This window comes from Zonotrichia leucophrys, chromosome 4 (assembly GCF_028769735.1).
Source record: "Zonotrichia leucophrys gambelii isolate GWCS_2022_RI chromosome 4, RI_Zleu_2.0, whole genome shotgun sequence".
NCBI classification, from domain to species: domain Eukaryota; kingdom Metazoa; phylum Chordata; class Aves; order Passeriformes; family Passerellidae; genus Zonotrichia; species Zonotrichia leucophrys.
In genome coordinates this window covers 9,009,907-9,025,683 of record NC_088173.1, presented here as the reverse complement: position 1 = coordinate 9,025,683, position 15,777 = coordinate 9,009,907, and the positions used below count along the sequence as shown (strand labels likewise).

General features: G+C 38.2%; 1 protein-coding gene across 7 annotated transcripts in view; it reads left to right on the top strand.

Moving 5' to 3' along the window:
• The window catches only part of CLOCK (clock circadian regulator), a 64,505-nt gene that overhangs the window by 12,682 nt on the left and 36,046 nt on the right, over nucleotides 1-15,777 (top strand). The window lies entirely within an intron of this gene.

The window sequence follows — 15,777 nt, the reverse complement described above, 5'->3', positions numbered from 1 at the left end:
GTGAAAAAAAGGTAAATTAATCCTATTTGTAATTTACAGTTCTTGGAGAAATTCTGGCGTATAACCTCAAATCTAGAGGATTAAATTATAATGTAAATCACATAGCCCAGAAAATGAAGGGCAGAGATTAAGCAATATATCCCTGGCTTTACATCTTAGGTAAAAGCGTGTATATACCAAATATATTTTATCTGCTGTTTCTTTAGAGAAGTTATTGCATTCCACAGATCCCTTGATGAGCTTTCCTTAGTATTTCTTTGTTCCTTTGGCTGTTCTCTGAGATGATGTTTAGAACCAGGCTAATTTCAGTCTTACAGTAGACTAATATTCCTGTGTCATTAATCTCATTTTTCTCAATTGCCATAGTTGGTTAGCACAGGATTTAGAGATCAATTTGAGTCATTGCAGTAAGCCCATGATCGCCTTTACCCCTTTTAAATTTTGAGTTAGGGGAAGTTAAATCACAGTAGTAGAGCTTACAAACCTTTCTCAGACTGTACTATCTGACTTTCGAGGGAAAAAACAATACTAATACCTCTGTCTAAAAGTTCAGAGATGCAGGAATATTTACATTTCCCTTACTGTATTTAATAGCACAGGTAATAGGAGGAAATGAATAAGTAAACGAGAGAAAGGCTGAAAGAAATAAGGTAGAAAAAAGAGAAGTAAAATATTTGAAGTGAGAAAATAGGACATAAAAGATGAAGTAAATAAGTGAAGAGAAATGAAGCCTAAGAAATAGGTATATCTAGATTTATGTCTTCTGCTGAATTCTGGCACAGAGGAAATAAGTTTTTTGTGGAACCCAATAAATAGTCTTTTATCATGATTTTGTTTTTCAATTGTGAGGCATTAAGAAGACTCCTTACAGAATTTTCTCAAGTCTTTCAGTGCCATCAAGTATTCTGTTTATGACATGACACCTCTTTTGATTAGTCTGGTTTGAAAAGGTAGGGTTTAACTCTAACGTATACATTACAATTGCGATTTGGATGATTAAAACTGCTTTGGAGAAAATCTCACTGTTGTCTCCCCTTACCACTTGCTTGGCTCTGTGTGTTTGAATTACATTTCTTTCTCAGAAAAGTAGTCTGTGAGTTCTGCTGCAGGGGCAGTGCTGTTCTGTCTCTGCTGGGGACATGGAGTTCTGCATCAATCATGAAATTCCTGGAAAAATTTGAATGGTCCATGTGATAGTGATGTTTGCTTCTGGAGACCAGATGAAATCTAATCCAAAATAAACCCTCTTGAACAGCTAGCATAGGAGTGTCAGCACCAGCTGCTTTGATCTAGTGATCCATTTCTACGGTTTCAGGTTACTTTCTAATGGGGACAGAGCCATAGTTGTTCACTTTGGTTATAGGTCAGTAGATGAGGGCAGTGAACCGCTAAGATATGTATCCATGCTGCAAGTGCAGCCATGAGTTTGGGTGCTGGTTTTGAAAAATTTTGAAGTGCCAGAAATACTTTTTTTTCAATTTTTGTAATATAAACTGTGTTGATGAGGCAAATAAATTCTGTAAATGGCAGTGGTTCAAACGACTAAATTGTACCTGCCTTTTGTAATTCTGATGGATTAGTTGGTGCTTTTTCTGTGCGTGGATTTTTAAGTTGTTAAACAGAGGAGTCTTATGATTTCTTTAATTTTATAATTTTTGTATAGAATTTGAAAATATGTGTGCTTCCCACCCCAGGTGTTTTGCTTGAGCTGCTCATCTGCATTGATAAAATCCCAAGGCCAGTGTTTTATGGCAGTCATTAAGTAAGAGCAACACAAAAAATAAAAAAAAAGACGGTCTTTGCAGGTTTTTGCAGTTATTACCCTTTTTCCTGCCTTAGCTGTCATGAATCATGACAGACTTCTTTTTTTTTGGCCTGGAATGAATTCCTCAGTTGCTAAGGTGTTGAAAATCTGAGTAATATTTAGGTGCTGGTGTTAAATCATTTTATCTTGAAATAGCAGTTGAAAGAGTAGTCTCCATCTGCCCTGTTTAATTTTAAGTTCAGAGTTTCCCAAGAATTTTGCATGCTTAATTGGAGTATAATATCTCACATATCTAAGCCAGTAATTAGGACTAAATTCAGCTATGTTTCTTGTTTATTAGATCTTTGCAGAATCTTGACCTTGGCTTTCAGGATTTTTTACAGAAAATTTCCAATATTCAATGAAGATTTCTGTTGATAGGGATGTTTCAACCTACTGTCTTTTAAAAATATAAACATTAATATGCACCCAAAACTATTAAGCTTGTAACAGCATAAGTAGCAGCAGCATTTTGAAACTGTTTGAAAAAAATCACTGGCTTTAATAAAAGCAATGAAGTTATTTTCAGTACTATTTAATTTGTTCAGAATTGAGATATAAGCCTCAGTTTAAACTGAAGAAAAATGTTGAAAGTCAAAATGTGAGTTATAAGCCAGTAAGTTCTGAAGACTCCTCATTAAGTAATCTTGCCTTAAGAATATTTCACTGCTATGTTGAAGTGCTCTGTTTCTGTATTTTTTCATGTATTTGGTATAAGTAAACTGTTTCAAGCTTGAATGTGTGCTTAAATACAATACAGCTGTTTTCATTGCCCTGTTAACATATAGCCTGAACATAAAATTCATGTTAGTTTCAGGATTTCCTTCAATATTGATAACTTTTGTTGTCCCATTCCTTAGTACCAGTTTCATGGGCCACTAGCAAGATCCTAGGTCTTTAAAACCATTCCACAATGTGGTGAGCAGAAGGGAATTAAATAAAACCTGATTGTAATTTTGGTTTTCAATAACTGATATATTAATTGTAAATTGAAATAGTTACAATACTTTTTAAAATATTTCTTAGTGTTGCTTTTAGGGACTTAAGTGCTGGATGGGCTGAGTCAGGTTTTGTTAATTGAGCCAAGAGCCCTGTGAGGGGTAGAAGTACCCACTGTGAAGGGGCCTCTCTCCCAGCAGGGAGGGTCTCTGGTGCCAGAGTGACTCCTGGATGGTCAGACAGGGAGCTTCCCTTAGCCTTGGGATCTCTAGAGTGCAGAGAAGACTTTGAGGGGCAGGAAATGAGCATTCAGAAACAAGTATCTTGGTACACAGAAATAATGTTCTGTGAAAGAAAAACTTGGGAATTGTAAAAGATAAAAAAGTGAGGAAGGGAATTTGAAAGCATGCAAATGTAGCAAGTGTGGTCCTAAGTAGTTGATATGATTTTCTTTTTGTTGGATATTATAGATGGTAAAAAGGACTAATAGTTCTCACAAAAATAACTTTGAGGACACATTTGAAACTTTGTAGAGTTTATATGGAGTGTCCGAATAGAATCTGATCTTAAGAATAAAATCTTTCCCCATGCTTAATCTCATGCTGAACATTCTTATCTTAAATATTGTAACTGCAGTTTTTAAGAGCTTGGTGTAAAATTTCCTGATAGGTTTTGTCTTTCAGTCAATATCATGGTCTTAAAATATTTTTGAAGGAATGGGAGACACATGACAGAATTTTACTATGAGCATTGAATTAGTCTGCAAGGTATTAAAAGGCTTCATTATGAAAATTCCCTGTGCCTGAAGAGTAATATTCTCATCATAATTAATCAATTTAATTTCCAATTAAATTGACTGGAACCAATATTTTGAAGATGATACTGGTATATGTGAAGAAGGAATTTGTTGTTTGTCTTTTGCTGTTTCTCTGGTGACCCTCAGAAGGTGATTTCAGTAGGTTTTCTGGACTTAGCACAAGCTCTGAAGGTTTCAGAGCAGGGAGTGCATGCTTCTACTGCGCAGGAGAATAAAGGAAAAGTGGGAAAATTTGTTATCTACAAACACAGACTGTTAAAAATGTTAAATGTTAGTGTTACTTTAAACTATAATTTTTCTTTGAGCTTTGTTTTCTGAATATTCGGAAATTCAGTTGTGTTCAGTGCTCTAATGTTTGAATTAAGATACTTTTCCTTTATTTCCATATAAGAATATATGCAGAGTGATTATAGTAAAATTAAATTAAATTTTGAGTTGATTTTATATACTTTTTTTTCTGTTGCTGCATTGCTGTTTTTGATTAGTTCATGCAGCACTATCTCTTTTGTTACCCAAATGTAATTTTCTACCTGAACAAGTCTAATGTGACTGAATGCTGGCTGGTTTTATTTCCTTTGGTTCTTGCTTGTAGCAGGGTGGCAAAAAGATACTTAGCATCTATACCCAAAGTGGTTACTGAGTGTTTTGCTGAAAGTTGCTAGGGACAATAAAACCAAACTTGTTTTTGTCTTAGTTTTGTTTATTCTTAAGCCAAGACAAGAGTTACTTCCTCTCTGTATCAATTGCAAAACTCTTCTGGTTTGTTGCTTTTTTGGGAGTTGTGTTTCTGTTTTGGTTTGGTTGGTTGGGTTTGTTTGGTTTTGGTTTTTTTGGGGGGGTGGGGGGCGTGTTCCCCTTCCCTATTAAGGCACTTCTTGCCCTTGTGACATGAAGTACTTGTCCTTTATCTCAAGTCTTGCAACAGTAATTCCAGTTGAGCCCAGATTCTTCTGGGCTGAAAGTTCTGACCAAAGAGTAACTCCAGTGTTTTCTTTAGTGAAATTAAAATCTGGAATTCTCTAAATATAGTGTAGAGGATTTTTTCACAGTGTAAGCTTGTTTTTTCAATAACAGGTAGTTTTATTGAGGGATAAACTGAAAGATCTGGCAGGCACTATAATTCTCGAAAATTAAGTTCTTTACTCCTGTTAAAGTCCTGTTAACCGTAGGAATATAATAGCAAGCATGCTAATACGGAAATGTTTTGCCACATATCTTTTGGATAGAATCATAGGGTTGGTTTGGACCTTAAAGATCATCTAGTTCCAATCCCTCTCCTCCATGAATAGGGAATGCCATTCACTTGATCAGGTTGGTCAGGATCACATCCAACCTGGCTTCGAACACTTCCAGGGATAGGCCATCCACAACTTCTCTGGAAAACCTGTTCCAATGCCTCAGCACCTTCTGAATAAAGAATTTTTTACTAGCATCTAATCTATGTCTTTGCTCTTTTAGTTTTAAACTGTTCCTCTTTGTTCTGTATCTGCTTGTGTAAAAAGTTGCTCTCCCTCTTTTTAGAAGCCCCCTTCAAGTACTGGAACGCTGCAGTGAGGTTTCTGTGGAGCCTTTTCTACTTCAGCCTGTCTTCCATGGGAGAGGTGCTCTGATCATCTTTGTGGCCTCCTCTGGGCTTGCTTTAACAGATCCATGTCTTTCTTGTGTTGAGGATCTGAGAGCTGGATACAGTCAGCCCTTGTCACTGGCCTTGATCGGGACATAGAGTCGTTCACCACAACTCTCTGGCTGTGTCCATCCATCCAGTTAGTTTTCCCTCCAACAGTCCACCATTTAAACCCATGTCTCTCCAATTTGGTGAAAAGGATCTTGAGTGGGACCATGTCAAAAGCCTTACAGAAGTCTTTAGGTGACTTTAGTTGGTTTTAACCTTACCAGCTGTTGCTCCATCATAGAAGGCCACCAGATTGGTCAGGCATGATTTGCCCTCAGTAAAGCTGTGCTGGCTGTCTCTGATCACCTGCTTGTGTTGTATGTGCCTTAAAATTGCTTCCATGATCTTCCCAGACACAGAGGTGAGGCTCATCGTTCTGTGGTTCCTTGGATCTTCATATCTCCCTTTTTTAAAAAATAGGCCTGATGTTTCTGTTATTTCAGTCAACAGGGTTTTTGTGTGACTGCCGTGGCTTTTCAGGTATGATGGAGAGTGGCATGGCAGCATCATCTCATCAGGTCATAGACTTGCCTATTCAGTTTGTCAGGTGGTCCCAAGCCTGCTCTTCTCTTACAGTGGAAATACACTGAAATGACCATCCCCTAGTTCTTCCCATGTTTTGTTTTGTCCTTTTTTTCGGTTACCTCATTCATTTTCCTTTTGTTACCATTTTGTGGTCTTCAAAATGATGTGCAGGACTTCTGGGAAAAGTGGTGGGTGGAGGTAGGGAGGAGGTGGAGCTGCTTGTTTGGTAATTTTTGACTTGGACTGCACTTCAGTGTTGTAGCTTAAAATTTTCCAACTGTCTCATTTTATGGAAATGTGAAGTCTCACTTCTTTCATTTTGAAGATGCTTCCAGTGAAGTACACTGCCTACTCCATTTTTCAGGCAGGCAAACAGTCCACTCTTCACAAGAGCCTTACAGAATAATTTAACTGTGCATGAGTCACCCATGCTGGGAAATTTAGGCACCAGAAGCACTTCCACAGCTGCACAGATCATGGATTGTGCAATCAACTTGTAAAAAGTAAAGTGGTGACTAGCACTAAATATTTTTAGAAGTGTTTTTACTTACATGTATGCATTTCTGTGTGATGTAGATAATTAAATTTCAAATAAAATATTGGCTTTCTAAAACACCTGTCATATGTTCTTGGGTGTTGCTGTTAGCAACTGTTGTCAATTTAAAAAAAAATTTATGTCCATTTGGTATCCGTGCACAATTGTGTTACAAATAGTTGATGTTGGTATAAATCATTCATGAGATTGTCTTTGCTAGCTGAAGAGAGGAAATTTAATGTGGCCGTGGAAATGAGTGGTCAGAGTAATGATCAAAGGCATTACACAAGCTTTTGGCTTGATCAAGGAGATTGGTAAAAGTGCTTACAAACAAAAGTAGCTGTTAGGGTGTGAAGTGCCTGGTCTCTGTAGCCATGCAGTTACCTGTGTGGTCTGTGGGTATTGCTCTTGCTATCTTTCATGTGGTAATTCTCCATTCATGGTGGACAGATTCAGAGGAAGTACTTAGTCTTACTTCTCCCACATTCTAGGTAAATACCCTGACCACAAGTTAGGAATAAGTCTTTGTCTCCTATTTAGAGAAAACCAACCACAGAAAAGAGGGCAAAACAAGCAAAAAAAGCAAAACAAAACAAAAAAACCAACAAAACAAAACCACTTACAAAAATCCCTTGAGTTCATTTTGTTTTGTTGTCTGGCATGTTTTTTAGTGGTCTGGAACTGGTATGCCAGTTCCCCTTTGACCCCTCCTATCACTTTTTCATGTGGGCATAACTGAGCAGCAGTAAGATGTTTCTGGATATGCTAGATAATTGTATCTAAAAGGAGTAAGTTGATGATATAAAATAATTTGATGTCCCTTAAAACTGATTTAAGACTTGTAAGCTATGTCCTTTATGGACTGTAAAGGGCAAGGATGAAGCAGGGCACCAAGTAAGATTACAGCCATGGACTTCAGCAGAGCTAACTTGTGCCTCTTCAGGGATCTTCTTGAAAGAATCCTATGGGAACAGGAGTCCAAGAGAGCTGGTTGTTATTCAAGCATGACTCCTTTAAGGCTCAAGAACAATAAGCAAGAAGTTGGACAAAGGGGGCAGGAGACCTGCATGAATGAATAAAAAACTATTGTAATTTTTCAAGTGTAATCGGGAAATACACAGGAAATGGAAGCAGAGGCAGACTGCTTGGAATCAATATAAAGTACTTGTCAAAGTAGAAACACGGCAGGAAGGGCCAAGACCTACCTGGAATTAAATCTGATTGAGAATGTCAAGGACAACAAGAAGGGCTTCTTCGAATACATAAATATCAAAAGAAAAACCTAAGATAATGAGGGCCTCTTACTAAATGGAAAGGTACCCTGGTGACAGAGGATGCAGAAAAGGTGCAGACAGTGAACAACTTCTTTGCATTGGTCTTTGCTGGCAAGACCAGCTCTCCGGAATATCCGACTCACGAGACCCGGGTAAAGGAATGTTGGAGGGAAGACTTTCCTTCAAGGAGGTCAAGGAGGATTGGGTTAGAGAGCACCCAGGTGAACTGAGCATTCACAAGTCTATAGGCCCTGATAGATTGCATCAGCAAGTGCTAAGAGAGCTGGTGGACTCCATAGTGAGGCTGCTCATGAGAGGTCAGGGCAATCAGGAGAAGTACCTGAGGACTGGAAGAAAGCAAATGTCACCCTGCTCTTCAGAAATGGCAAAAAGGAGAACCCGGAGAACTACTGAAGAGGAAGAAGAGGAAGAACTTCTTTACTGTGGAAGTGAACAAGCACAGGAGCAGATTTCGAGGGAGTCTTTGGAGTCTTCCTCACTGGAAGTACTCCGGAGCGGTCTCACTCAACCCTGTGCACTGTGCTCTAGGATGACTGTGCTTGAGCAGGGAGGTTGGATGGGGTGACACACTGTGGTCCCTCCCAGCCTAACCCATTCTGTGATTCTGTCATAAGGGCATTGGGTGCAGAAATAATTTGCATATCTTCTTACAGACCCTCTTGGTCAACTGTTGACTTTCTTGATTTCTGAAAATTTTAGAATGGCATAATGAGAACATAGCAGGAAATTTTGACTCAAGTTTTCTCTTTCTTTATGTAAAAAGTAGAACTGTTCTTTTGAATGTAAAAGCTAATAAATCTTAATTGGGTCGTTTTTTTCTGGTCTAGGATTGAATTTTGGAAAGATTCATTTGTGTGAATTTCATAATCTCTTTTTAGCTTCCTTTCCCAACTTCTAAGACACATCTGCATGCTAAAAGTCTGGCAGTTGAAGTGCTCATGTAATGTGTAGGTTCATGTATTTCAGGAAGAGTAATTGAGGTGGATAGCTGAGTCTTGTTGCAGTAATAACAATGAGAGAGTCTCATTTTCTAAACTTAAGCCTGCATTTATATCAACACCAAACAGAAATTTTGCATGGAATGGAAGAAGAATTTTCTTGGTGTTATCTTGCTTTGAATGCGTAATAGTTATGTCTGTTGAAATAGATAATTAATTTTCTCCAGGACAGTTTTCAAAAAGTAGTTGACTTTCTGTATCTAGTCATTCTTCCCTTTTATTATTGGGGTAGAGGAAAACCAATGTTTGACTCTGTTCTGTCTCATTTCTTGGTGAATTGCCATGTTTATTTTCCAGTATAGGAATTAAATGCTTAATAAATTTTTCTTCTTTGGTTTGATTTGTTAGGATTCTTCATAGTATTTTTGCTTTGATGAAAATGTGACAAACCATTTTAGAAAAATTGATTGTTAAACTAACATTTGTGTGTGATACCAAACATCTAAAATTTATAATGCTCATTTTCATAAGTATGCACATTTTTAATTGGATTAATTGTGTCAAAGTGTTTTTAACTCCAGGATAGATATCTTGGTAGTGTTATTTAAAAGGTTTTTCTTTAAATTTCTGTTAATATTGAAAAATCATCAAGTAAAGATTTTTTTTTTTATTGTCTGATAACTTTATAGAAAAAAATTATTTGTAGGTAATAAATAATTTTATGGATAGTTATAATATTCAGTGGGAATTTAAACTTCAGAATGTGTGTGTGTAATTTTTTCACCTTTTGAGCTTCTGGAAAAAACTTGTCAGTTGTCTACCTTCTCAGTTCCATCTAAGAGACTGGAAGAAGGAAGTTTGGTTTTATTTGTTCATTGTAAAAGGTACCAAGTTTACATGGGTCCTGTTAGAGAATAGCAGACTGCAGATCTTAGACCCTATCTATTGCACTTTTTTCTTCAGCACAATGAGCTTTAATTAAGGGTCTGTTCTTCAGCTGATTAGCTGACTACAGGCTGTATCTTCTCAGCATTCCGTTAAAGGAAATGGAGATTTCCGCAGGGATGTGAAAGTTTTCAGTTTTGAATTGTAACACTAGCAGGTTGGTAATTAGCTTCTCTTGACATAAACTCTTGTTATGAAGTACTGGTTTTGTGTTAAGAACCATTTACAGAGACAGTAGGAGTACTTTAAAGCCAGACTTGATTATGAAATATATATTTTATTTTAGATGTGCAAACACAACACATACTCAAGTCTAACCCAGGTACCATGTTATAGAAGCAGGAGTGGGAGATGTAGCTAAGATGTTCCTGCTCTTTATAGAGGGGTAATGTTTCTTGGCTGTGCCAATTTTCAAATATAGGTGGAGCCACACTTTTAAAATGTCTTCTTTATTATTTTGTTCTTATTAAAACTGTGTGATATGTGTGTTCTTTTAAACACATAGTTTCACAAATCTGCTTCAGTGTGTGGCCAGAGCTAAAGGGATGTGCACCTCCAGTGGGAGCCAAGGAAGAGTGGGGCCTTAAAAAATGGGAGCAAGTGGGATCATAATATGTAGCCACTGTCTTTTTTTGTACAGACTAGTTGCACATGATTTGCAAACATTATTTCTTCCACTCACTTTTACAGCTTTGTTATTGAAGGAAGGGAATCTCTTGTAAGGAACTATATACAAATAACTGAGAAAATATTTTAAATGAGACTACAGAAGAATAATGGCTGGTTCTGATGGCTAGGCTGCTAAATGCTGCCTTTCAAATTTATCTTAGAAACTTGGGTTGGTACTATTTCTTATTGTCCTTTTTGTTTTTTCTGATTTGGGGAACTTGTTTATTGATGACTCCAAAAATTTGTATTGTATCACTTTCTTTTAGTATCTTTGTTAGTAGTTTGATGGAGGCACATAAACTACACCTCAGCTGTTTGTAAGTGTAGTTAGCTGGAATCTTGGAAGGTGAAGATAATACAGCCTGGAAAGCGATGTAGGGGAAAAAAGCCTGGTAAGTGCTTCAGCACCCCACAGCCAAGGACCAATTATTAGCTACCTGACAACCTGCTGAGTGCTTTCCTGGTCACCCCGAGGGAGCTGGAGGGAAGCCAGGCTCAGGCCAAGAGCCCAGATTGCTAGAGAATTCCTGATGAAGTAGCAGGTCTGAGGATGTTTGGAGAAGTCAGTTTGGTGAGTCAGAGACCAGTTCAGTGGCATACATGGGCAAGTGTGGGCCAAGTTTGAATGTATTATAAAATAGTTTAGATTGGAAGGCACTGTAAAGATCATCTGGTTTCTAGTTTCCCTTTTTCCAGTCACCTGGAACTTAGCTTGTTTGCCACGACTTTTCAAATATTAGGGAGAATGGCTGTGCAAATACATCAGCCAATTCCCTCAGGACTCCAGGATGCGTCTTATCAGGTGTCATGGACTTAATGTATAATCAGGTTCCTCAGGTGATTGTGAATCTGATCTTCCCTTACAGTGGAAGGGACTTTGTTCCTCTAGTTTCTGTCTTGCAGTCCATCCATTTAAGAAGCATAGGAAGAGAGGTTGCAAGCCAAGACTGAAGTAATGAAGTTGTTAAGTACCTTAGCCTTCTCCTTATCTGTTGTTACCAGTTTACCAGCCTTGTTTAGTGGGTGTGTACACCTTCTTTGACCTTCCTTTTCTGGTTAATATAGCTATGGATGTTGTTTGTGTTATGCTTTGCATCCCTTGTCAAGTTCAGCTCCAGCTTCACCATGGCCTCCCTCATCCCATTCCTTCACAACTGGGCTGCATCCCTCTACTCTTCCCGGGATACCTGTCCTGGGACAGAGCAGAGGGATGCATTAATGTCTTGCCCTTTAGTTTGACCAGCAGTGTCTTCTCATCCTTGCTAGAGTCTTGTCTTCTTTGCCTGATTTCTTGTGCCTGGAGATCATTAGCTCTTGTGCTCTATGGAGGACATCCTTACAGATCTGCCAGCTTGTTGCTCTCCCTTGTCCCTGAGGGCACTTTCCCTGGGGTTCGTACTGGCTTGCTCCAGAGGCCTAACTTTACTGCTCACCTGATTCACATCCCTCTGGACTGCAAACTCTACCAGTGTGTAATCACTGTGGCACAGGTAAAGGTCTGAGGCTTATTAGAGCTTTCTTGCATGCATCTTCACTGCAGTCTGGGCCAAGATTAGGGAGCTGCACTCCATCAGGGAGGGAGCTATGGGGCCATCTCTGTGTTGAGTAAGGGAAAGAGATACAGACTGCGGAGGAGGGTAGAAGAGTGGCTGCAGGACTGCTGGTCAAGCAGAGATCAGCCCAAATGATCTGGAGCAAAGGAGTGTTTTCTTTTTCTGTGAGCTAGAGAGATGGAAATTGCAAATGTGGTCAGTCCCAATTCCTAGAGAAATCTCTCTCCTGATGGTGGGACAGTCTAATACACGAAGCATGCAGAAGAGAATTGCTTTTCCTGTAAACCTCAGAATTAATTTTTCTATGAAGATATTATTTGCAGTGACTTTTGAGCAAATTTGTTTGAGCAGCTTGTTTAGGTCCATTACCTTGTTAGGGAGTAGACTGGGGCACATCTATGTGACAAACCATTTCTAACAACCTAACCTCTCTTTACCGCTGTTGTCATGTTTTCTGCTATTCAAGGTGATCTGTAGCCTCTTCTACCTGCTGTGGACTGTGTATGGTGGTACACAAATAGTGTGCACTATTTCAAATGTCATTATAAATCAACTGAATTTGTGATATCACTAACTACTACCATAACAGGCCTTCTAACAGGCATTTAATCTCTCCTGTAGACTGCTTGGACTTACCCTCTTACCAAACGTCCTTCGGTAGCAGATGAGAGACTGCCATTCAGGTAATGGCAACCCACACCACCAGTCTTCTGTTCTACTGCACTTTCTCCACTATATATCCTTGAGTACTCTCTGAGAAGGTGATGGACCTAAGGAAGCTGCTCATCCACAGCAGACTACTCATGGCCACTCAAAATTTTCCTATCAAAAGCCATCTGGGATCCCTCCATGCTAGAAGCAGCCCTCTCACTGTTTGTCCTCTGAAGCACTGGAAGATGAACACCTGCTGCTATATAGCATGTTTTATCTCAGAAAATGACATTTCTAGGATGTTGTCATCTTTTCTGTGCAAGCACAGACCAAAAACTGATTTATTGGTGTGCTAGAGGAAAGCTTGCATTATGTGACTGTTCCCAGCTGCTGGAATAACCAGCTGTTCAGCTGCAAAGTTTATGCTGAGTTCCTTGAAGTTCCTTTTAGCCCCATCTTTTGATTTTTTTCCAATTGCCCTTTTTCTTTTTTTTTTGAGGTAAAAAAGGAGACATGTCAGTTTTAAAAACATAGTATTTTCACAGAAATATTTGGTCACTATTAGACCAAAATATATGTGATTAGAGAGCAAGTGCTTATGGTTTACCTGTCTAAAGATCTCTTGCTCTACAAAATGCTATGGTTCCTGGAGAGAAACTAAAGCAGACCAAATTCTTCTTTTTCTTCTCCCCTCTACTCCACCTCCAAAAAAGAGGAAGGTAAAGAGAAAAATGTCTGGGCTGGAGGTGATCCAATGAAGCAAAAAGCAAAATGGAAAATATGAGTGATAGTGATGTTCTATTCTGGGCATGAGATAATGGCTGGATCTCTGCTTGTCCTAATTATGGTATGATGTCCTAGTAGAGTAAAACAGAAGTTCATTATCCAAGTGATCAGAAGCTCGTGGAAAGAAGTATCAGGAAGGTTTATAATTGTCTTCAGGATCTCTATAATGAACAGGGATTCTGACACTGTGCTTACATTGAGAGTCAGGTTCTGCTCAGCTGTTTGCTCAGTGTGATGTTTCTGCTCTTGGTCTTTCTTACCCTGCTGAGTGACCAGTGTTAAGAGCTCTGCAGGGCACTGGGTGCTGTGGCTTTGTTTCTTTAAACAAGATCTTCTCTACAGCTAATCCTCAATGATTTTAATAACTATTTTGCTCCCCTGGCAAAATTGGGTTATAGCAGAGAAATCAGGTTGTATTAAAGAAGTTAATCAATTTCTGTTTGAAGAAACTGTAGGGCTGGAAAACTGTGTTGCTTCATATGTTTTTCCTGTGATAATCCTGGTGTAAAATTATTTGCCTTAATAATACAAGTCACCTCACATTATTTCTGGGGGTAGTAATCTGCAAAGTCATCTAAGTATTATTTGTATGCCATGATATAAATTTTACATAAATCAAGGCATTTGTATAAAAATATTTTTAACAGTACTTATAGAGCAATACTTATTCTTCCTCAAAAATATTTTTCAGTGTTACCATTATGGTGAAGTGCTTGAGACATAGGGATTTCAGTTACTGGCTCTGTACAAAATGAAATACAGGCAATGCATTCACCATTGTCCCACTCATTTTCCAGTCCAGTTCTGACAGAACATTTGTCATTAGCAAGACTGTACAGTAATTTCAGAGTTTGGTCAATCTTTGAATTTGTTTTCAATATTTAATATTACCAATGTGCATTCCAGTATTGTTAATAAAATGGACTGAAGGTACTGAAATTTTTTCAGTCTAAAAAAATGGAATTTTTTATCAGATGGTGTTAACTTTATTACTTTATGTTGTATTATGACTTTTTACCCTGTAACTTACTGAGAATCTTTTTTATTTGGCCAAACAATGACTTGGGACCCAATAACTTATTGCCTGTCCATGAGTGATAAGTCAGCATAGTGCAGAATTTGCGGTATTTCTAGTTTTTGTAATTTTTCTACAGATTGAGCAATTTTGTGTAGTAATGGTTAGCACATCCATGGCAGCAACTAAGATTTTTGATTGAGGACCTCAGCTTCCTTTAAGATAGTAAGTTTATAGCCACCTTGGTTACAGAAAAGTTGGTAAACATGCCAGAATGTGTTTAAAACACATAGTGTCAAGCGACAGACACACATAATTAATTTTTTTAAGAACTAATGAGTTATGGAGACAGAATACTGACCTTTGAACACTTGTGGCTGCCAGTGCGGGCATGTAGGCATTTTAACCTTTCTGCTGGCTTTCACATGCATGCCATTTCTACTGAGTTAGAGATCTATGTGGTTTTGGCAACAAAAGCTTTTCCACTGTGATTAGCTTCTCTTTTGGTCTGACTTAAGCGTGCTTGTGTTCTTTTATGATATATGCATATTCCTCTCCTGCTCTTCTTAAAATCCCTTTTTGAAATATGTGTAAGAGCTCCCTTTTTTGACATTATAAAAGATGGTTCTGTGATTAAGACCTGTAGAGCTTGTCTTAAGTGTGTAATTGTGATTTAAAGGAAATGCACCTCTACATACTGCAGAGAGGAGGTCTAAAATTTTCATCATTAGAACTCTGTTAGGCGCTGGGTGAGAGTTGGCAGAGTTGTTCCACTCCAAGCAGTTTAAAAACACTGGTTTCATGTTGCAGACTTCCATGGGACTCATTGTCACTATTAATGTTTGCACTTGTCAGATGGAACAAAACAGAATAGGAGAGGAGGCTGTAAACACCTAAAAAAGTAGGTCAATGGGCCAGCAGGTTATTTGGCCATGCAAGAACGAGTGGCTTCATTGAATCACACTATAATTGTTTTTCTCCTCTTGGCAGATTGTTCTGCTATGCTTTAACTTTCTATGTTAATGTTTGCATCTGCATTTTAACTACTTGAGAAGCTCTGTTAGGTGCAGGAGAAGGCACTCTAACTTTTCAAATCAAATAAGTGATAATTCTGGTGTTTTCCATAAAAGTCATCAATGAATTTACAAGTAGCATAACCTTAGTTTATAAGTTCCGTTCTTTTTAGATTTTAATATACTTTAAAATAACATTTTTTAGAAATGGAAGAAGTACATGTTGTAGTGAATTTGTTTTATTTTCAGGACAGTAAGCAAGGCAGATAGAAACAGGGAGAGGGAAAAACCCTGATTTCATGTAGCTTAAAAATGTGGAAAGCAGCATGGTTCAAGGGAAGTAACTGTAAATGAAATGTAATTGTATGAAGAGACTGGAAGTAGGCAATCACTTATGTCAGTGCAGAGTTCTTGTTAGAAGAAGTTCAGTTGTGAAGCAAGTTTGTGATACATTCTAGGAATTGATTTTGAAGTGGGTTTTTAAACAGAGAGTTAATGGCAGTGTTTGAGGAAGAAGCAATAGTAATGCAACTGGACAGCTTTGCTAGTTGTGAACAGCAGCAGCATTCTGCACTTGCTGGAGTCCTGAGAATAACAGTTTTGGAGACTTGGAGAGGAGA